Genomic DNA, 23,521 nt, shown 5'->3' on the forward strand with positions numbered 1-23,521 from the left:
TGCACAGAAGCTTTCCCAAGGGGTTGAATGCAGACTTCTTCCCAGGCAGAACTAGTGGAATCATGTGCACCTTCATACAAAAGCATAATTCTAGAATAAACTCCTAGAAACTTATTTGATATTGCTGGGAAATCAGATGCAGAAAGAAAGACCACTATACGAACTCCACTGTTTTCAGCAACTACTTTCTGGTTGGCAAATGTGCATTCCGGAAACTAGGCAGATGATATGAAAGATTCTTTACAGCCTGGCCATCAGGGCTCTTTTCCTTTGTCCTTCCAGCATGGCACCAAAGCAACATCTAGAAAATTCTCTATCATAGCTAGGTCAGTACTTAATAGGACAATTACAAAATAACCATAAGCAGGCTTACATCTACTTCAAGTCACTGTACAAAAGCTGTGCAACTGGATCATGATCTAACATTATCGATAGTCATTTCAGTAAGCAGGAGAAGAATCATTGCTACTAAAATGAGGTTGGCAGAGCAGAGTGACTAAAATGCAGGGAACACTTAGAGAAAGGAATGGCAGCATAACCTGTCATTCATTTTTTTTTCTGACTGAGCAATCGCAGTTTTGAACTGATATCTACAAATTGTTCCTCTAACTGGGAACTCACAGTGTTCTTGGTGTCTTGGGCAAACACCAGTGCAGAAAAATATGAAATAACAGAAGAATTTAATTGTAGAACACTAGCAATATCTCATATTAAATTCTCTATAGAGACAATTCAGTGTCTGTGGTTAGAAACAGGAAAGGGATTTAGCAATACAGTTTCTATTTTGCTCTATTAACCAAAATTGTAATTCAATTCTCTATTTGGGTGCCAATCTCTGAAAAATAAATAAATAGATAAATAAAGTCCTATTCTGTAGGATTTATGTAACATGTTGTTCAAATAATTTAAAAATTGGGCAGAAAACATTAATCATGTATTTTATACCAACATCTATACTTATAACTTCTTTGAGTTGAACATATATAAATGAACTTCTGGTCAAATGCATCTAAATAAGTCCGACTTCTGATGTGTCTCTCATGAAAAAAACAGTAAAAGGACTGGATAAAGTTGTTCATTATAAGCTGCATTTTTTATTATAAGAAAAATCCTTTCTGATCATATTTCTTGTCTGATTAGCTATGCTGATAATCTGTTCTCCACACTTTCTTGGCATCTTATTGTATTCCAATTAAATTGCAATATCTCTAGGGACTAAACTGTGGTGATTTGTGTATGACAATGAGAGATTTAAATACATCATCAACCAAGGCTTCAATTCAGTCAGGGCACAAAATAACTCCAGTGAAGTCATGGAAGCACAGACTGGACACTGCTTCACATTCTCATGAATAAGCATGCCTAAAATCTGCTGCTGCTAAAAATCCTAAGTGTCTTACTTCTTTCTACAGCAAGATGGCACGGGTGTTTCTAGCAGCATTAATAAAATCTACTATACCTTAATCATTAGACATTCCTGACACTGAAGAATAGGTGCTCAAGATTTTAACTGAATTTAACCATCAGAATCAGTATTGTGAGTACTTTTGCATTTTTTAGTTGCCTCTTCCATCAATACCTCTGCAGATCCTTGCTCTTATTTCACCTTTTGCTCAGAGGGTCTAGAAGGTTCTGCCTAAAACACCACAAATTATGACACTAGCTGCACTGAGGGCATTTATGTAGCATTTATTTCTCCTAAGTCTTTCAGCCAAGTATATCACCTGCATGATTAAACCAGTCTCCAATGGTTCTGAGCCCCTCTTTGCCTAAAATAATAGAAATACATCCATCTGCGTACAGTGCACATCGGATGCACTTCAGCATGGCGTCTCATGTTTATGTAACATTAACACAGCAGGGCACACTTGGTTTGTCTTTTGCATGCTGCACAAAGTTGCAATGGCAATTCTAGCAATGCCCTCTGAGCAAGGTAATGTGCTATTGTAAAAACATGACCTCCTGACTTTGGTTTCTACTCTTCATCTCATTGGTGGTTTCAATTAGCCTCTGACATGCCTGTTAAATGACAAAAATTTTTCATCTGCTCAGTTCCATACTTACTCTAAAACTATTATCTACTGAAAAGAATCAGTGCTGATTAGTTAGCCAGGGTATTATCTTAGTCTTGTTTTGTTCGGTTTAGGCTTATAAAGTAACCACCTCAAGGGAATATTTTTTAGTTTATATATGAAAACTGATACAAATGTTGCAAATAGCAAATACTCTAGTTCTAATAAGCTTTGGAAGTTTAGTAGGCGCATAACCTTCAAAAGGATAAAATGAAAATAGGCAAGGAATATAACCCATACTTTTGTGCAGTTAGAGTGCCTCACTGGATGAGTAGCAACTGAAACAGATGGACTGTGTCTCAACAGAATTTGTCATATTATGAAGACAAAAAAGAATACTTCTGCTTATCGCTCCTGAAATTTCCGTTCTCAGAAGCCTACAACATGAAAGAAATTACCTTAAACCTTCCCAGCAAACAATATTAAGAAAAAGATATTCAGAACAGTGCAGGAATCATGAGTGTGTAGTGTAGTATAATATGAAAAGACTAGTATAAAAGAGTGTCTTTCCAGTTCTCAACACTGATTTGCAGTACAGAAACTCCTTAAGCTCTAGAAACCTGGTTAATCTATGCCAAAGAACCAGAGATAAAAATATGACCATTTTATTAGCCATTTTAAATGAAATGCAATGTTAATTTCATGTACATAATCTTCATTACTGCCATACACGTATTACTAATGTAATTTAGTCAATTAGGGCATAGCTACAAATCTGTCAGGTACCACCATGAGAAATATAAAGTATGAAGTTGCACTGAAAACATTAAAAGTGAATACTAAAATAGCAGCAGTAGGGATAGGCTGAGAGAGGAAAGAAGGGTTTGGAAGAAGCCTTAAAAACTGCTAATTACAACCAGAATAATAATTTTTTAAAAGCACATTTATAAATAGCTTATTTATATCCAGACATATAAGCACAAACTCTCCTTAGATTTGCACAGAGATTCATTAATGAACTAGATCAAGTATAAGAGACTGAAATTCAGATCTGCAACATGCAGTTTAATGCTGCATTTGCATAGCTTTTCTGACTTGACATATATTCCTTCTATTTCTTCCCTCTTTTCCAATTGACTTAGCTGCTTTACAGAAGACCTCATCGCAACACATATTAAACAGAAGAACAACGTGTAACTTCACTAGAGAATGAAGCTGGTAAACACAGCCATTCATCCTAGTAACCCATCACCTTTCTCCCCCTACTCCTCCTACTTATTTCTTCTCTAGTCCAACCAAAAACATTATGCACACAAGTACACACATATATATGCATGTGCATATTCTGAGTCTTATGCTCGAGAAATAAGTTAAATTACCGGGCTCGGCAAGGCACATTTAGTGAGTGTATTACCTGGTTAGCTAAAATAACAGAAGGGAAAAGCTGGGGTAAGCAGGCTGAAGCCCTGTGTGTGGCCAAGGCAGCGGGAAGCAAGGCAGAGAGAGAGAGAGTGAACCCAACAACACAACAGTGGAACAGGCAGCTGGCCTGAGATGCTAATTCAGCGCTTTAACAAATCAATGCCACTTGAAAAGTACAATGCGAGCCCTCACTGGGTAGATGTCAAGGGACTGAGAAAATGCATTCTCAAGTATTTCACATTAAGAGGGAATAATGTGTTAATTTATAACTCTTCACCCTATACACTTGGATTATCCATCTGTGTCAGTGATTTGACTTCTTAAATTTATCAAAAACATGCGCAAAGGGAGGCATCTTCTGCTAAAGCACTGGGAAATAGCAATTCAGAAACAGCCTACCCTATTTGGTTGTTGGGTGCAGGGTTGTGGTTGTGGGATTTTTTTCTTTTTTTTTTTTTTTCCTTTGGACCCTTTGGTCAAAGGAAGGCCTTGCCTTAGCAGTGGCTGATTGCATCAGGTACCATCCGTCAAAAATGACACCACAGAGGAGTAAAATCTTGAATCAGCAACCTGAGATGCCATCATCAGAATTTAGTTTAAGGAAACTTAGCAAAATCCCTCTGCACACCTTGCAGAAGAGAAGCTGCTACGATTAAAACGCCATTCTAAATGCCAGCTGAGATCTACAGACAGTACTTAACTAAAATCAAAACAGAAAGCTGAGAAGGCAGAATTAAGTTGTGTTTGTTTTGATATGGATTGTATGTACGGGATGTTTTCATAAAAACATGAAGTAAAATTGCATTAAAAAAAGTATTACTGGTTTTCTTAAAGTCAGATTCTTGAAACTGTTTCTTAACATAAAATTTGTTCCATTTAATGACACAGATAACACAATTTTATATACACAGAAAATCTAATGCTATTCCAGAAAGCACAAATCAAAACAATTTTTTTTTCTTTTGTCTGGAAAATAGGTCTGTTTCAGAATTTAACGCTTACTGATTAACTTTGTGTTCATTTTATGTGTCAAGTTACCACTGCGAGAATGAAGAACGTTGTTATGTATGTGTATTGAACACTTTATGGTACACACAGTGACAGTATACCTTCATCATAACACAGAGGAGCAAAATCCAGAGGAGGAATAGGGAAAATCCATCCTAACAAGGATCAGATCACTCATATTTAACACAGAGACAGAGCACTCAATGACAAGCTCCAAACAAACAGTTATCTATGTATGACTTTGATACTAATTAAAAAAAAAAAAAAAAAGGGAGAAAAATATATTCTAAAAATTCCTGAAAAGCTTAAGTGGCTTTTATCATCTTTGGTGAAATTAAAAGGGTGCGGACAACTTTCTAGGTGTCTGCATAATTGTCACTTCTGTTTCATTGTTTTTGTACTATATAGCAGCAGCTACATTGTTGTAGGAAATCTTTTGGTCAATTATACAATTGCAATAGAAACAGACAGTCTCTTATTTTCAGAACATTCATATGTAAATAATATGCTGATGAATGGAAATTAGATGCTATAGATGATACGTAAATATTCACATCTAGTAAAAGTAAATGCTACTGCACTTAAACAGACTTCAATGCTATCGCTTCTGCCACCCTTTCCTTCACTGGGGGAGGCAGGTACAACATCACATTAGGGCAGGTGGCCTTCTGAGGTGTTTCTAGGTCTGTGAAATTAACTAGGAGAAATACACAAGATGGAAAATGAATCTGTTTTTGACAGTAAAGTGCTTTATAATTTCTTGCTTTCACACGTGAACTTTGTCTTTCCAATTTTTTTTTTTATAATTAAACAAAGATCTCAGAAATATATATATTTTCTTTTCCTTAAAGAATGCAAAATCATTTTCTTTCAAAACAGGTCACACCTAAAGGAATATTATGCATTTCTGGCACGATGCACTTCTTTCCCTTCTCTTCACATGAAACCTTACATAGGACATAACATGCATGCTTCACAGGCTTGTTTGAAACCCTCAAGAATCCTATGGGGGCCTTTAGCTCTGTTTATTAATTATAACACAGATAGGTACCACATGTGTGTGCACCAATGGCAGAAAATCTGCATCCTAGCCTCCTGCACAATTTCTATTCCTTTCTGTCCCATTCAGACTTCTCCCTAATATAAGCTTTCTATTCTTATCATTATAGTACACTTAATCCCCCTCTGGTACTCCCCTCCCCCCATTCCAGACTCACCTAAGGGGTTAAAAGACTAGAGTACATTTGTGACTTGTCAGTGACATATAATACCCAGGTCCTTCATGCAATCAACTTTTACTTGACATGTATTTGCTCATCACAGGACCCGCATTACTACTGGGAAAATGAAGAAAAACCTAAATTAACACTTGACATTCAATATGGTCAAGTCCTTAATTGGCTGGGCTTCCTGAGAAAGCAATTTTCTATTCCCCAAACTGTTCGTGTGTCATGTGTGGAGTGCAGCTCTTGGCCATCACTGCTGTCCCTCGCTCACTCTAATGAGAGCAGATGAATTAGTGCTACGTGACACGATTTTAGCAGGGCTCCCTCCTTCCCTCCCCCAGTCCTTTTCCTGTGTTAGTGACAGCTGTGTGGTGGGGGGTGGGGACAAGGACACCAAGAAGTGCCAGTTCAAATAGTTCTGTGAAGAGTGAATATTTTGAAATATGAAATCTTATATGCTTTCTTGATATTCCTGGAATCTGGTGATTTAAAAGTAACGGGGAAGGGAGAAGGAGATGCAGCAGTATAAAGATATAAGAAATTAGCTGAGTTTGGCTGGATACAAATTAACTTCTAGCCTCTCTCCCATTCCTGTATTAACCTGTAGCAATCTAATTAAAATGGAAATTTTCTATGCAGCAAAAGTAGTTCAAAAATATTTAGGGAGTGGCTGTCTAAATGAACTTGTAATTTTTGCGTGTATACTTCATGTAAAGGAAAAAAAACACACACTTTCACATCATGCTTCCTTGTGTGAAAAAGATCATGTAATACAAAAGAATGTTTGTGTGACATGTTTGGTGATGACAATCATTGTACTCAAGTTTATTTTTAGAATATGGAAAATTTCTTTCATCCAGAATGGTTCTGCTCACTTTACAATATAATTTGAAAGTCTAATAATGGTTTAACTATTTGAAAACCAATGTAAATCCCATAAGGAGCTCAAGTGTTTGCTGACTGATGGGAGAAAACAAATTGTACTACCAAAATAAACATAAAAGCAAATGAAAGTGATGTAAATAACTGAAGTTTCAGCTGAAATCTTGGATAATGAACTAGGATGAAGAGTCTGAAGAAGCAGAATATTCAAAATAATGAAGTTAAAACACGAACAAAAAATGAAGCAAATACATACTTGAACATTTAATTTAATATGGCAAATGCATAGGTGACTACAAACTAATTTCTAGCTCTATAATCATATGGTTTCACTGAACTTCTTGTATGAAACAGAAAAAGCAACACATACAACCTGTATTGTGAAAGATTTCTAAAGATATCTAGCAATGAACAATCAAAACAATGCAAAAACTGTAAGAGCTATATTAACAGTACAGTTGAACTTGCCTCAGGAAGAGTCCTTGTCCAAATAAAAAACAAGTCGAATCACCATTTGCAAGTCATGATTCCAAACTGGAACCTGGCCTTGTAAAGTTATACTATTTCAATAATATAACAAACAGAGCACACTGTTAGTTACCAGAAAAAAAGATAGAGAACATTTTTGCTGTAACATACAATGATAAGGATGCATTACCCTAAAAAGAAAGATCTTTCAGTGTACTTTTTTTTTTTTGTGTGAAAACAAAGATATGCAGCTTTTTGTAGTTGTGAATGTAAATACTTCAGTATAGTAACAACAACAGAGTTTGAAGTCTCAATTTTCCTATTTGCTTAGTTATTTAAGTGCTTTCATGGTACTGAGAAGGAACACATGCAACTCTGAAGTTAAGAGAATTTCTGAAAGACTTTACATGTTCCTATTAGGTGCTGAGATAAGCCCTCAAAATATAATAAAAGCTCCGAAAGGCAACTATGAACAAAACTAAAATATCCTCAAAATTACATTTCCACACTAAAAAACATCAAACTGAATGAGACCACCCATCATATCTGAATCAGCAGAATCTCCAAAACACTCTACTGACAAGAAACAATTCCAAATTTGAAGCACTTGTTGGTGAGGAGAAACACGGTGATCATTTTCTTTTAAAATAAACCCCAGTCTTTATTCTTTTCTTTTTTCCCCAATTGACAGGTAGCAAATCATCCTCAAGAAACAAAGAATACAGCAATCTAGCTAACAGTATTGTTGCAATCTTTGTGACAATGACTAGCCTTTCAAAATCCATATACAATACATACAGCATTGTTGAGAGGAGGTTTATTAACTGAATAAAACAGAATATGGACTGAATTCACTAAATTTGTATTTCTTGAGCTTCTGAGAGCCTTGAGAAAGCTTCCTACTTCACCACATAGGATATAAAGATTATATAGACTACATGGCTCATCGTAACCTCACCTTAAGTCTGAGAAAGCTAAAATCAAAGATGCACTGTACTATAAATTATCTTCATTATCAGCAAGACTAGTTCAGCTTTTGACAGAGATCACTAATACAGCAAAGTTCCTAGGAAACACAGGGCTACTGCCTAATTGAATCAAAAGACAAGCATTAAAAATGGCTTAATTTTTCTTAAAAATATTAATTTTAGTAGGTGTACGATAGGCAGCACCAGCATCCCGATTCAGCATCCTGAGATTTTAATCGTGCATCTCTTTTTATGGATGAGAAGTAAAATTGACAGCAAATAATGGGTTTGAAGAACTACTTGCTGTTAAACTGGAAAGCTCCTTTCCTGACTGCCTACAGTAAAACAGCCCATTAAGAGTTGCTTCTTTGATTAAAAACAAGTAAGTAATTTCAACTACAGTAAAGTGACATGTTTTAACTTGACATTTTGTTAAGGATGAGTACCCTGTGAAGCTCATAAAAGAGTAAAGAGATTCAGTGAAATATTAAGATTTACTATATATACTCAATGCCACTGTCACTCATGTGCAAAACATGTCAACCCGGAAATATCTGACTCAACAGCCCTAAGGTTATTTAAAATAGAAAGTGAGATTTTTACATGTTTCACTTTGATGCCATGAGAGCAGCTGTATTAAGTTCTCTCAGTGGTTTTCTAAACCCAAATAAAATGCTTGCTCTCTGTTTTAAGAGTTACTGTGCAAATGTGTGCCACCCACCCACTCTGCAATAGCTTACATTTCACCATTTTCAGAAAAGAAAAACATTGCAGAGAAGGAAATGGTAATATAAAAACAACCTGGCACATGAAATGAGGAAAAGCATTGTAGATTATCTGGCAAGACAAAGCAAACAAACGTTATTTTGTGAAAATTAATAGCATTTGAAATTATACTCCCGTCCCAGTACTCTCCCCTAGCCCCGTGCCCAAATTAAAGGTATTTTATCTAATTCCCAGCTAAGAGGTTGCTAAATGTGGTAAGTCACAGCTGTGTTGACATTGAACTTCTTGAACACAAAATACCAACGTCATATGGACATACTTTACAGATGCTTCGTTACAAGCAGCACCAGTCACTTGATTTGAAATGCCTAACCCAGCTGTAAAACAAGCTGTTAATCTCCAGTCTCTTCTCCACTTAAAGTCAGCCATACAGTTCTGGAAACACACCAACACCTTATTATGTTTATTCTAAACTTATCTGCATTTTGATTGGAATTTGACAGTGACCAGTGATTCAACTCAATTGTACCACTGACATCGCTGAGAACAGGCCCCAGTTACCCATCATTTTACTAGATGCAATCCCTTTTTGTTCCCACAGAAATCTGTAACACGATGATCTTCAATTTAAAATGCATACAAATTAACTGCTCGTTCTGTTGAAAAGTGTTGGTACAATGTTGGTATCTGACATGCTGGAGAATTCCAGTTCTGAATAGTCTTATTTTCACTAGATTCCCCATCCACTCCCAATACAGAACACAAAAAACACTGAAGACTAATTCTGCACATAATTCTGCACTCACTCAAGTGATTCTTTTTTATAGCGAATGTCAATCTTTACTTTGATAAGCCCTGTTTCAAAAAACTGTATTACTGTACTACTTTTCTTCGGTCTTCTGCTGCATCATCTGCACTGTAATTTCACTTTGAAAGACCACAAGCGTTCATCCTATTCCTGATCTGCCATTTTAAATTTGTGCTGAAAATAGAAGCATTAGCTTCATTAACTTGCAAAAGCCAATGACCAAATTTAGTACTTTCATCATTACTTCAATAATTATAGCAACCTCTGAGATTTTATCCTAAGACAGTTACTTTGTAGACCACAGCTGTCTAATGCAATGCTCACGTCTGCCTCATGTTTTGAGTAGTCTCATGACAGTCAGCGGCATCTATCATACATAAAACTTACTGCAAACCTTTAGCAACACTACGTTTCCAACAGAGCTGACCAGCAGCCATAGTTTACTTCAGTTAGGAGGTAGGGACCGTATCTCTTATAACTGTGTGATAAAAGCCAACTCAAAAGCCTATAGCGCAATTCAGCTAGCCTTTGGAAAATCTTTACTTTGTTCTTTAAATACCCTTAACTCTGTATTTTCGTATGCTCCAGAGGCCAAGATCGCCTACCTTTCTAGATGTCATTTTCTATATCTACACTTACAGTAGCAGAAGAAAAATATCCTAAATTCCAATCTAGACAGTGTAACGGATAAGATAATGTAAAAAATGAAACAAAAAACAACAACAACAACAACAACAAAAATAAAACAAAAAAAAGAAAAATCAAAAAAGAAGAAAAACCTAATCATAATTAACAAGATAATTAACATAATAAAAACAGGGATAGTTTTGCAATTGTTTTCTGTGAGTCTCAGAGCAGATATGGTTTAACAATGAAGAGTATTCATAATTCAAAATGAGATTATTTATCCTTTGATCAATGAATTACATTCTTAAAAATATATAGAGAAGCTATGTAGATTCAATATCTGAAAAGATTAAAGATAAAATCACAAAAATCCATTTAGAGAGGTAAATTAAGATACAAGTGTTTTTAAGATAAAAATATTAAGAACTCAGATATTTTAAGGATAGTAGAGGTAGCAACAAGAAAAATATTCTTAGTATTTCTAGTATGATTTTCTGTATATATGTCCAGAGTATGTGCTAGAGTGGTTACACAGATATATTATTCATATACTTGATTCATTAAAAAATTATTCATGGGATTCTCTATTATTTTAATGAGGATTTTTTTTTTGCAGTGAGGCTGAGGTGCATTATGAGCCTAATTCAAAGAGGGATGACAGAAAGGTTTACAGGATGCATAAAAAGCAAGTAGACGAGATTTAGGCTGGCACAGAGTGTGTGATAAAAATCAAATATGGAACATAATGGGACATATGGAAACATATCTTTTCTGCAAGGAAGGATGAATCACAAGTTCACAGCTGGAATTTATGTGGATTCCTATTTAGAGAAGCATCTGTAGCCACTGTTTAGCTACATTCCCACACCAACAACAAAATGGTGCCACAGAAGAGAACACATGCATCAAGCTCCAGCTGGTATCTGCGCCCACCACTCCTTTCTTTCCCCTGAAGCCACATTTACTCAGCTTTCTTTTTACAGTTTGTGGGTGTATAAACATGCATATGTAAGTTAGTGGATAGAATCAAAACCCCACACCTGATCGCTTCTGAATTTTAGAAGGGATGGGGATGTGGCATGGAAGGGAGAGGCTCAGAAAATAAGAAAAAAAATTAAGAAACATTTAGATCAGTCTCATGCCCATGACTTTCCCTCATGCACTTCATGTATTACCATACTTCATGTACTCTACATACTAGAAAAGTTTTATTTGATCTCAGTATTATTTAAAAAAGCTTTTAAAGCTGTAAATTGATAAATCATAGAAAACATTATTTCCATAGGTCTATTTTCGGAAAACCAAATTTCAATTTTGCAATTACAAAACTGCATATGCATTGTATATGCAGAAACATTTTCACACCCAACTCTTAGCTTCCCAACATTAGTAAAAAGCAGAAGAAGGATAACAGAAAAACAAAATTTAATATCTAAGCAACTTTCATGCAAAATATGCTTAAATACTAACTAAACATGTTTAAGTAGGGTTGGCTTTCGCTTGGGAAGAACCGTGATGCTGTTTTACTTTTTAAGATCACTGGACTTTCTGATCACTTAATTTCATTGCCTTCTGAAAGATTTCATTAATGAAGATAAAGATCGATGAAAAACACACTTTTGTCAAAACTAAAATTACATTTCAAAGTAAAAAAAAAAATGTCTGCAACTATCTTACCTGAGTCACTGTTGTCATTGTCTTGTTGGTATTTTTTAACAGCTAATATACAGCACAGTTTCTGTTAAATATATAATTAAAATTTTGAAAAACTTAGATTTTAGAGGCCATATGTCTATAAATTTTACATTATTTGTAACTAAAGCTCTGACATTATAAACCTTTCCTGAAATTTTGCTTTTCCAATTATTTCTTCATTTTATATGTACTCTTGCTCTGCTCCACCACAAAATGAGCAAAGTAAGAATTATCTCTTCCTAAGGAGACAGTAGGAAAAGCCTCCAGACCATTTTTGTGATTAGAGATCACGCTTTTATTGATTTCAGTGAGTATTGGGCTACGCACTTGAAATTAAAATTTTCTATTTTTGTAAATCATTGTTTTTCCACAGGAATCTTTTCTGTAAGTGAATATTTTGAGATACCTTGTTTTTGACCTATATATATGCTAACATACATACATATAGATACATATGTATAGCTTTAGGCAGATTTCCTCTAACAGCACTTGACAATGGAAAAAATAAATTGAAATTCTCTTAAATCAACTGTCAGGTAATTTTGACGTTTGTCAGGAAGTTCATTAGCCATTTTTAATGTTGTTGATACTTTTTTATGTTCTTATCTTGCTCTAAAACCTAGCTTTTACATCTCTCCTTAGACAATCAGACTCGAAAAGTCCCTAATGAAGCTAGCCTCATTAACCAGAAAACATACTATTATGTATTTTCCTGAGTTTTTACAGAAAAGAAAGCTTAAACTGCCACCTTGCAAAGTATGCAATGTCAAAACTGGAGAGGCAGCATTTTCCTTGCAACAAAAATTCACTTGTTATAAGCGTTTCTACATTTATCAAGTTCTTGTAAAATACTTATTCTTTATTTGCTAAGTACAGACTTAATATTACGGCTCATTCAACTGACTGTATTTTTTAAATACTCAAGGGATCACAACATCTTCGGAATTCTACCTTAAAATGTGAAAAAAAATAAGAATCCAACAACCAATACATAATTTTAAGTGAATTTAAATGATTCCATTCTCTTTCTTATTTATACCAGTACAGAAGATCCAGTATCTCAGTAGGCTTTCAAGGGACATTACGGGGGATTTTGCAAAATAGTACAATAATACACTGTTTTAATCTTTTTTGCCTTTCACATTTCAATTGGTTTATTTTGTACTCTGAAGAGAATATAAAGATAGAGCTGAAGTGGGAAGAAAAGGAAATGGCACACGAAAAGCAATTCTACAAGCAAATATGCATTTTTCTAGATAGGCACTGTTTACTATTCAGCTATCACTATTCTAACATTTTTTTAAAAGCAGAAGAACAATGGAAAACGTACTAAGTAAAATCTATGGCAATGAGATCTCCTGTCACACAGACAGATGCTATATCTTTCTTTCTGTACAGGAACAAAAACATGTTGGAGAGTTGAGGGACTTGGTTTCTAGCAGAATGAGGATTAAAATCTATTTTTCTCAAAACAATCTGATCATCGCTTCTTGTGCCATTTCTGAACTAAACTTTAGTTTTGCATTAGCAATTACTGGTGGATAGGAGAATCTGTTAAAATGTGTAACTGACTATGTAAGGTGCACTTCTTGCAGTGTGCTCCATTTGCATGAAGCCAATGTTTTGGTATGCTGTTTGCTGCTGTAGCCAGTTTTCTCTCTGCTATCAACTAAGCTGCACATACACTTTTTTTTTAATGCAAATTATGGCTTTGGAGAGGTCATGCCTCAACACCGTTGAATTAATAAATAATCAATCTGTGATATAAAGAACATATTTACAATCATCAATCAGCCTTCAGATTATTATATTGTTTGCAGATCATTATAAAAACCACTGAACATCAGACGTTTCTCTGTGGCTTTCTGCATGAAGATACAAGAGAGGTTATGAATAAAGCTCTTTTTGGGGAAGCCTGTGTAGACAGTACCTCTCCTGCTATCTTTAAGGACAGCAATTAAAGAGATAGCTGTTTTATAAAACTGTTTGTATACAGTTACACTTGACGGATATGGTAATTTAGAAAATGGATTTCTGTTTAAGACTTTGAATGTTGAAAAAAAGAAGAAAGAAACTGAAAAATCTCTCTAAATAAATCACACTATTTAATCTTGAACAAGAAATTGAATCTTTGCAATTTGTACTACAAATGATAAAGTTCTTGAACAGCTATTAGTTTTTCTTGATTTAGAAACAGTAAAACAGAAGATGTTTTCCCTTTCTCTACCTGATTTCCACAACCTCATCTTCATTTCTTCACTTCTTTCTTTAATTTAAAAGAAAAACTAATATTAGATAAAGCAACACATAATTTGACAGCCTACCAGTTAAATTCTGACAGGGTCAATAAAATGAGAGCTTGCAGGAGTCCCAGATGAGGAACACTTTCATGAATGCTTCCATTGTGTAAACTCTCCGTATATCCTGCCTGCAAATGACAGTCATATGCCACCAGCTGCAGGAGGCATTCCAGCAATGTCAACTGCTGTGGGGCATTAAAGCAGGGTAGATGAGTTGGTACTTCTTTATACTTCACCCTGGCTAGAGCGATGGCCTCACACTTAACTCATTAAAGGGTTATTTTTCTAAAGTCTATGATGTTTATTTAGAAATGTAAGAAAATATATAATTATAGTCTTGCTAATGGACCTCCTCGTTTTAATAGTAACTTTATTATAAAAAGCCAGCTGGAAGTAATTATTTTTTTTCTTGCATACTCTTCATTAGCTTGTACCTCCCTCCTCCCTAAGATATCTATTTTAGACACTCTTATCAAACTGCTTAGAGAAAAAACAGTCACTGAAAGTTATGACAGAAACTGTGAAAGCTCCAATATCTACTACTCAGAAATGCAGTCCGTACCAATTCTAAGACTGTATGACTGTGAAAGCTATTTTACAGGTTGTCATAAAATTTAAGTTCTAGATCATAACTGTAAGTAAAAACTGATTATTTTTTGTCTACTAATTCTGTTGGGAAAAAAAAAAAAGTGTTTAATCATATTAGGAATTTTACTCCCTCATTTTACTTGATTTTTATTATTTTGTCAGATGAACACAAAGATCATACTTGAAATACTGGAATACAAATACACTGAGAACTGTTTTTTAAATTATAGCAATGTCTTGGTTAAGAAACTGTAAAACACAGAGATCAAATTGAGATGCTTTTCAGCATCTTTCATGTGATAAGCCAAAGCGTCACACATTCTTATCATATTCTTGCATACAAGCACACTTGAAATACAAACCACCGAAGTCTTTACATGTCACACCTACATTCAGCCACCCTTGGAAAGGATGCTTCTCTTTTCTGCCCCTCATCTCTTCCTATGGTCCCTTATCATAAAGACTGTTTTTATTATTCAATTACTACCAAGAAGAGGTTTTTTTGTTTTTTGTTTTTTATTTTTTGCTTTTTAAAACTAGTTCAGATATAAATATAGATAGAGATATATAAAGAGCAAGAGAAACAGCAAGGAAAGAAAAATGAGGAAAGTCATAAATAAATAAAGGATATCAATAATGATCTATCATAAAATGACATTTCGCTGCTGTACTTCCGCAGAAGCTGTAACATCTCACAAGACATCCCTCTGAAAGCAGCAATAAAACTGCAGTACAGTACAAAGTGTCTTGTACTCTGTGCAGGCAAGTGACAATGAATATACTAAAAGGAAATGAATCTGCATTAAAAGATCTGACAATAAATCTTCAGAACTGTTTGGTTTTTGATATTTTTTTTTACTGGGAAAACAAGATAGTAAACTTTGGAAAGCCAATTTTTTATGTAAATGAGAATTCTTTCCAAAATACTACCCTACTGATGAAAATACTTTCTCTCTGACTGTGGTGCTACTTAAGCTATTGAAAAGTTGGCAGTTTCATTTAGCCAGGACTCTTGTAAATATTTCTCCTCTAATTCAATTTCATGTTACTTTACACTTTCTAAATTTCAGAGGCAAACTACAAGCAACCATAATTTTGCTTGGCTTTCAAGTTAATCCATGAGCTTCCAGTAATTTATACATAAAATCATGCACAGGCCTATATTGCCTAAATGCCGAGACAACCAGAAACGTTTACAGAGAACCTATTTCAATTTCTGTGATGAAACAGTAAGGCAGATTTAGAATTCTTTAAGAAAGTGCAATGTCAAACTTTTTTTTTTTTTTTTTTTTTTTTTTTATGATGTTCATCTCCTTGGAGCCTAAATAATAGAAAAGATTAAAACACACAAGAGCAACTTTCTTTACAGCTGTAGAATCTTGTCTTGCAAATACCTATACATTTAGTTTCATAAAAGTTACACACATAAGAAGGCTTACAGAATTGAGCTCCCAGTTACAGCTCACTCTGAAGGCTAATACACTACTATCTGTAATTCTGCACCTGAACTATATGCTGTCCTTGATGCATGACAGGGCCTCCAATGACATGAATGGAAAATACACACTTGGATCACAGAGAGGATACGAGCTTTTATATTCTGCTTTCCTCTCACTGGTACACTCCAAATGTTGAATTGTTCATCTCAAAAGAACTACGTTGTATGACATTTTCATTCAAACTGTTCAAAGCCAGAAGTATCCCATTGTATAGCCACCAATCTTTAGGAAATAGACCACAGAGATTGTGGAGCAAATACACGTATGCAGGGAGCAAGGCAGCCTATTTTCTTCTTTGGAATCCTGGTTAAATAAAGTTTAAAAAGAACAACCAGAACATAAAATGTGTTCATCAGTTGTGTCTCACTGATCCCTTTTCAAATTATTGAGAAAAATTAGAGCAATTAAAGCTTTTTTCAGCACCAGTCGCGGGATGTATCACAAAAAACAGAGGCATTTACTACACCTCTCAAATTCTTCTATGAATGGCATATTCCAATATTAACAGACTGCAGTACTAATCTCCAATGAGGTATTTGTGTTGTTGTCCATTTCCAGATAAACATCATCTCAAACATCACAGTAAGTTTACCTGCCAGTGGCAGCACATTTCAGCTTTAATGACAACACCAGAACAATTTTTCTCAGTTTCCATAAAGCTTCCTACAGCATCACTTATTATTCACTTTCTAAGAAACGCTCGCTGGCTTCTGCATTGCGCACGGGAAGGAATAGCAGGCTCGTAATCGTGTCATTTTCTCTTCTGAACTCCAGTGCTCTGTAAGTGGCAGATGACGCTCTCGTCTTTCCTTTGCACAAGTGCACAGATACGCATCATCGGTAGAGGATGGGGATGCAATGACTTCCCGAGAGAGTCAGAATGGCATCAATGGTACATTGTTGGCAAGTTCACACTGATCAAAGCAATTCTGAGATGACTCCCCAGCTCCCCTCCCCCCCCCTCCCCCACGAAGAGATGGCCTCTCTAAGACAAAATGTCTATGACAAAACAACTGCCGTACAACTCGCACTGTTTTCTCTGTCAGTGACGGAAAATCATTGAGAAAACCGTTGTCAAATATTTCAGAAAGGGAAAGGAGGCATTAGGGCATTACTATAATGAGTGGGATGAGCAGCAACAAAGCAACAGATGCTTATCCACAGTCTGACATACAGTCTCCTGTTCTGGATAGCTGTTAGACAGGCTGATGTTTAGCTAAAGTATGCATTCTGCATCACTTAAAAACTGTAAATAAGCAAACATACCATCATTAAATAAAACTGCTTTTTAAGATTATCCCCATCCACAGACTAGCTGGGCGAAAATTAAAACCCTTAACTGTAGTTAATCTAGATGCTGAAATTTTGTGACTGTATTCCCTGAATTATAGGAAAAAGCTGCATTAATGTTTATCTTTCTGAACTAAAAAATTAAGAGTAGGCAATGATGTAGCTTTCTTTTTCCCTCTCCCGTATTTCAGCCTTCTCTTTTTGGAGGCAGTATCATTTATCCCCTCTTGGCCACACTAGGAACCCCAAATTCGCAAATTCTCAACTGCAAAGAACCATCAGACTACATCAGACTACAAGGCAAATCCTTTTACACACGCACAAGCACTATTGTTTCACAAGAATAACTGAGCAAAGAAAGCTAGACACAGCATATGCTTTGAGCACTTCTAGTAAAAAGTAAAAGCTCTTTAAAGCTTTTGTTTCTGATTGTACTTTATGACGGTAGTTCTGTATCAGTGAACAGAGCATTCCTCTGCAATCAGTGCAGTGTCACAATGACCTGGCAAATGTGAATACTTTCACTATCACTACAGTCCCCGCAATCTTGCCTCAGCTGTGACCCATTCACTTTTGCCCCAACTTCACTAAGATGCCTTACTCAGCATCTAATTAGCTAGGGAAGATTTGCCTTGGCTCTTAACCCTGACATAAGAGCAAGAGACTCTGCCGCTGTTATATACCAAATCTGTTCTGTCACTACATTAATCAAATCCACATAAAACTATACATGAAAAAGTAACTACTAAAATACAAAGTAAAAAAAAGTAGAACGCAGAAAAACTATACATTTAAAAACCTCAAGCATTGGTGCTTACTGCACAATATATTTGTCTGTGTGTGCTTTAATATAAGCTTCAAAGCTTCACCCAGACTTTACAGTTTTGTGCATACACATCTCAAACTTAAGCAAAGATGTGACAGCGTTTCTAGCACATCATCAACTAAAAGAGAAAACAGCACAAATATGTTCGAACACTGTCTGTGTATAATGTGCAAGAGATGGAAGCTGGAAATATTTTTCTGTGTCTTAGTTATCCTGGAAATAATAAATACAGTAAAAGAAGGTTTGAGAGGAATTCTTTTCCTTTTAACCATGTACCACATACACAGCCATGTTGATACTTCTGCACGTTCTTGTGTGTCTAGCTCCATATGCCACAGAAAACATCCCGGGCTTTTGTCATGTACAGTAATTTATAATGCCTCCCTTCTGAGGCACATCAGAAGCACCACAAAATTCTCGATGCAAATACTATTCATTTGCTAAGGGGAAATGAACTATTACAGCAGTAAATTATGCTTTGCCAAAATATCCATCGAAATTAAAACAGATACCTGAAATAAGCCTATGCAACCTGATTAAGCATCTGAATTTGTACTTGCACGTCAACTCATTCATGAACAACATCAAAAAATACTGGTGTCAGCTTATCTTTAAAATGGTGTGATGAGAAATATACATATTGAATAAACAGATTATGTTTGTTGATGATCACTGACAAAGACAATTGCTAACTACTGTAAATGACAAAATGTGTTTTATCAGCATTAAACTTCCTCCCCAAATGTTCACAATAAATCAATGTATGGTGTTGTAGCCTGCTGTTCTGTTATGTTTGATCTCTTTCTGCATGTACACCTATATAAAAAGAATAGTTATATGCTACAGTAAAGCATTTAATTACATAATAAATGGCAAAATTACATACAATCTTTATAACCATCAACCCAGGAAATTTAAGAAGCTTTCCCCTTCAATCCGTTAGACATTACGCTACACTCCTATCTTTAAATACAGGTTGAATAAACATTTTATGTGCTTACGTCTACACCAACATTAGGAACTATCAGATTGTAGAATACAAGCACAGCTCAAAATAGGCAGTGCACACTGCATGCAATGTAATATTTCCAGCAGCATTAATGCAGACTACACAAATTATAAGTATTATTTCGTTTTCATTGGAATAAGCATGCATCTGTGCAAGAAAAAGAAGTTGAATTTACTGTACCATATCTCTCATGAACAGACGCGTCTGTATTAATATACATCATTGATTTAATTTTTAGTTTTCTTGGTTTCCCCCTCACCTATCTGGAAGTGATTTCTCTGGTGATAACTAACACATCATGCTAATGAGAGAATCTAATGTACAATAGAGAAATGTCACTACTAATAATATTTGCATGAAGTTAAATAAAGCAACTGTAAGAGAATGTCAGACAGTTGTTCTTTAATAAGATACAGTTACACAATGAAATTATGTTGTTAATTTTGTTACATCATTGAGTGAATCCTAAATTACTATATAATGACGCACAGATCCATTTATAATTCTGATATACTGCTTTTTCACTCTCACATTGAAAAAAAAAAAAAAAAGGCTTCTGGAAAGGCTATCACCTTTTTATTTGAAATGCATTAAGCATACTTCTTTCTCAACAAAAAGCTACGCAGCTCTGGAATTTTGGGTCACTGTGGGTTTCTCCTATGGTCGCATTTCTGAGATCACTTAGAAAGTATTTTAGAACATTACAGCCCTTAAGATAACTGGGAGAAGAAAGGTAGCATTGCTTATTCTGACAAATGCGCAAAACATTTATGAGAGTAGAAAATTATAAAAGCCTGTCTTTTTTAATCAATCACATCCAGGCCTTCTTTTCTGTCGTTAGCAGCTCCTTGCCAGAACCAGCATGGGCAGTGTGTGCCCTGGACTTAACCAGATGAGCATGGAAGAGAAGCCGAGGGTTTCTGCTCATTCTCGAACTGTCACTGATCAAAGTGACCCAAAGAAGCACTCCTTTTTAAAAGTTAAGATTTATGCCCTCTGAGGTTATCAGACATTCTTCTGTATACAGAATGGGATGACCTCTTCCAAGCGCACCGCACTCTTTTATATTGAAAAAAGGTGCATAGGCAAAACAATGCAGTCAAGTGGCCACGTCATAAACTTCTGACAGGTAATTTAGGAGACTATTGCTCTTCTCCTATCACTCTACCAAAAGCTATATTTGCTCTGGAATGTGGAGATGCCATTTTCCTGCGCTCCTGTTCTCTCAAGAATTTAAAAATAAATATTCTCATACTTGTTATTAATGTCTCGGCCCTATACAATAAATCCTAAAATTTCTAACAAATATAAGTTTCCCTGCAAAGATGAAGTAGATTCCTTTCATTCTGAGAAGAGATATTCATTCCTATACTATGCAGAGAGCTGTGCAGTGTGAGTTAAAGGATAAGAATGGGGAGTAATCGCAAGGTTTTGTTTTGTTCTGAATCTTTTTTCTTGCCATGGTCCAATCTTTGTACTAAAAAAAAACCCTGCCTGATATTAAATTACAACTACAGGGAAAACTGATGGAGCTGAGAGTTTGTTTGCTTCTAAGAAAACATGGAGAAAGCCAGCATTATACTTCGAACTTTAAAGAAGAAATGTCTCTAGCATTACTATGTATGGCTGGAAAAGTTTCATTAAGCAGTTCTTTCAAACCATGCCAAACTTCGCTGCAAGTTACGTACATATAATAACATCATGCTATTTGTAATCATGAAAACAATTCTTCTTAAAGAATAGGAAAAAAATTAAAAATACTTACATTTCCAGAAGGTGGATCGAATATAATTATCAAACAAATAGAGGAAAACAGGTAACAAAAATCAAGTCAAAATTTCAGTGATTTAGAAAGAACGATTGGCACTTCGACACAAATTTGCAGCTACACTCGCACACAGTCTGTGCTTGTAGCCTGCACGAGACAATACGTTGTAAAAGCATTAACTAGAAATATAAGACAAAATATTATCTGTAAAGAGGAGATAAGTGCATATAGCAAAAGAACTTACCCTCCTCTTAAGAGCATGATGAAAGCATATTTGGACTGAGTATGTTTAGCACATGATAAACAAACAAAATATGACAAGGAGATTAACACAGAACTCAAACACGTTAAGAACGGACTTTTAAGAAATAAACCTGCTCAAAATCACCACCTTTGCAGTGCTATCGTGTGTACTGCAACGGAAGGATACACACTGATACAGCACCTACCACACATTTAGTCATTTAGCATGTTACTTCTCCCCTTTCCTACAGAACACAGCATGACCACGCATGTTCAGCATTGTACAAAATTCAGAAAACGCACAAGGATTAGCACATTTAAAACATTATTTTTCAAAAAGAGAACAAAGCCCAAACAGCCTGGCTTACGTGCATGAATGTTTGGTTTGATCTAATGAGCTGGTTGTCCTAAATTATCTGACCTCCCCCTCACCACATACACAGATAGTGATGCTCTTTATTTAGTTTTGTTTCCTTTCTTTGTCATGTCGAACATTTCCTAACATTCCAGAGACAACAGAGGCTAAATCGGTTGAAAAAGGTCTAATACTAAACTGGCAGTCTAATGCTATCTATGTGGTTCAATCGTCATTTATCAATTGATCGTTATCTAGATCTAGTTGTGTTAACTCTTTTGTGGCTGAAATGGAAAGAACCTTTCCTCCACCCCAAAAATTTAATCTCACTTCTTAATAAAAGAATACAGCAAGCAATTTGAATAACTGCTTTCCACTCTGTTGCTCAACACCCATACAACCAGATAGGCTGTGTATCACAGACACACACAGCTGACAAGCCCTGCGAGCGCTGCAGTAGCAGTTCGCACTTCTTAGTGCCAAGAAGCTTTTTTTTGAAATGTGCATCTCTACCAGGAATGAACTTTTTTTTACTTTCAAGAATGAGAAAGAGAACGGCGTTGCTTATTTGCCTTATGCTGATGACATTCTATACCAGCGTACTGTATCAGCAGTAATCAGGGTCCCTCTACAGGATATATCAAAATATTTCCTATTCAAATGCCTTTATCCTATCCAGAGCTATACAGCTTAAACTGTGTTCCACAGACAACTGCTATTGGTTATTAACGATCTGCTTGGAATTTTTCTTGGCCTTAAAGTTTTCTAATATATATATATATTTAATTAAATTACTGTTTTACGGCCAGTACTCAGGCATGCTTTGTCACTGCAAACTACAAAAGCCCAATTACTTTCTCTCTCCTCACATGCTGGAACGCCTCTCAGGTAAATGAGTTCATTCATCTGATGTCCAACATTAAATAAAAGTCTAATTTAAATACATAAATCATTTACCAGCTCCTCTTTCGGCTAAAACAATATTTCATTTATTATCAGTCAGTGTCGGATCATAACTGGAAGCTACTTTTCAGAAAGGCGAAGTGTCCCTCTGCTAAACCCTCCAGGTTGAACTTCCCTCTTCTGCCTGAGCCCCGGCCAAACTGAAAGTTTCTCCCTTGCCGTTTTTTTGTCGTGTCCCCCCCCCCCTTTTTTTTTTTTCCTTTTCTTTTCTTCACCCAGAAGAGCCAAGCCAAGCAATTGTGCAAGATTAGCTGTAACACACAGGGTGTGCGTATCACCAAGTGCATGGTACAGAGACACTGGCTCCTGTGATTAATTATCAGTTATTACTGGCCTTGCAGTAACATTTTAGCTTTCCCGTCAGAACCAGCATACCAAGCTGCCTTAAACGCGGCCCCCGGTGAAGGAGCAGCTCTGGGGAAGACGCCAAGGCACAGCTCCGCAGGAAGGGGGAGAGCGGGAGAGGGAGCGGGCAGGAGCGAGGGAGCGGAGCGGGACCCGGAGCTGCCTCCTCCGGCGGCTGCGACCGCACCGCGCTCCGCTCCGGAGCTCCGAGCAGCGCTCCGCCACGTGAAGTCAATTACGCTGCTCGGAGGGGGCCCCCAAATTCCCTGTCAGTTCGGTTTGGGGGGCTTACGTACTCGGGAAGAAAGAAAGGAGTTTTGCTGGGATAGCAGATACTTTTATTTGTGGGACGGAGGGAGCGTGAGGGGGATAACAGACTGAAACAAAACAAGAGCTAACAAAGAAAAGAAAAACAGTCTTGCAGGGAGCAAAGCCCTGTTTGGGAACTTTAAAATAAATGCTTCGCTTTTACTTAAAGATTTAATATATCTTT

The 23,521-nt window shown here is 36.0% G+C and overlaps 1 protein-coding gene across 3 annotated transcripts in view; it reads right to left on the reverse strand.

Annotated features, from left to right (window-relative positions):
• Positions 1-23,521, reverse strand: part of BNC2 (basonuclin zinc finger protein 2) — a 345,135-nt gene that overhangs the window by 216,955 nt on the left and 104,659 nt on the right. The window lies entirely within an intron of this gene.

Source organism: Meleagris gallopavo, chromosome Z (assembly GCF_905368555.1).
Source record: "Meleagris gallopavo chromosome Z, MGAL_WU_HG_1.1, whole genome shotgun sequence".
Taxonomy (NCBI): Eukaryota; Metazoa; Chordata; class Aves; order Galliformes; family Phasianidae; genus Meleagris; species Meleagris gallopavo.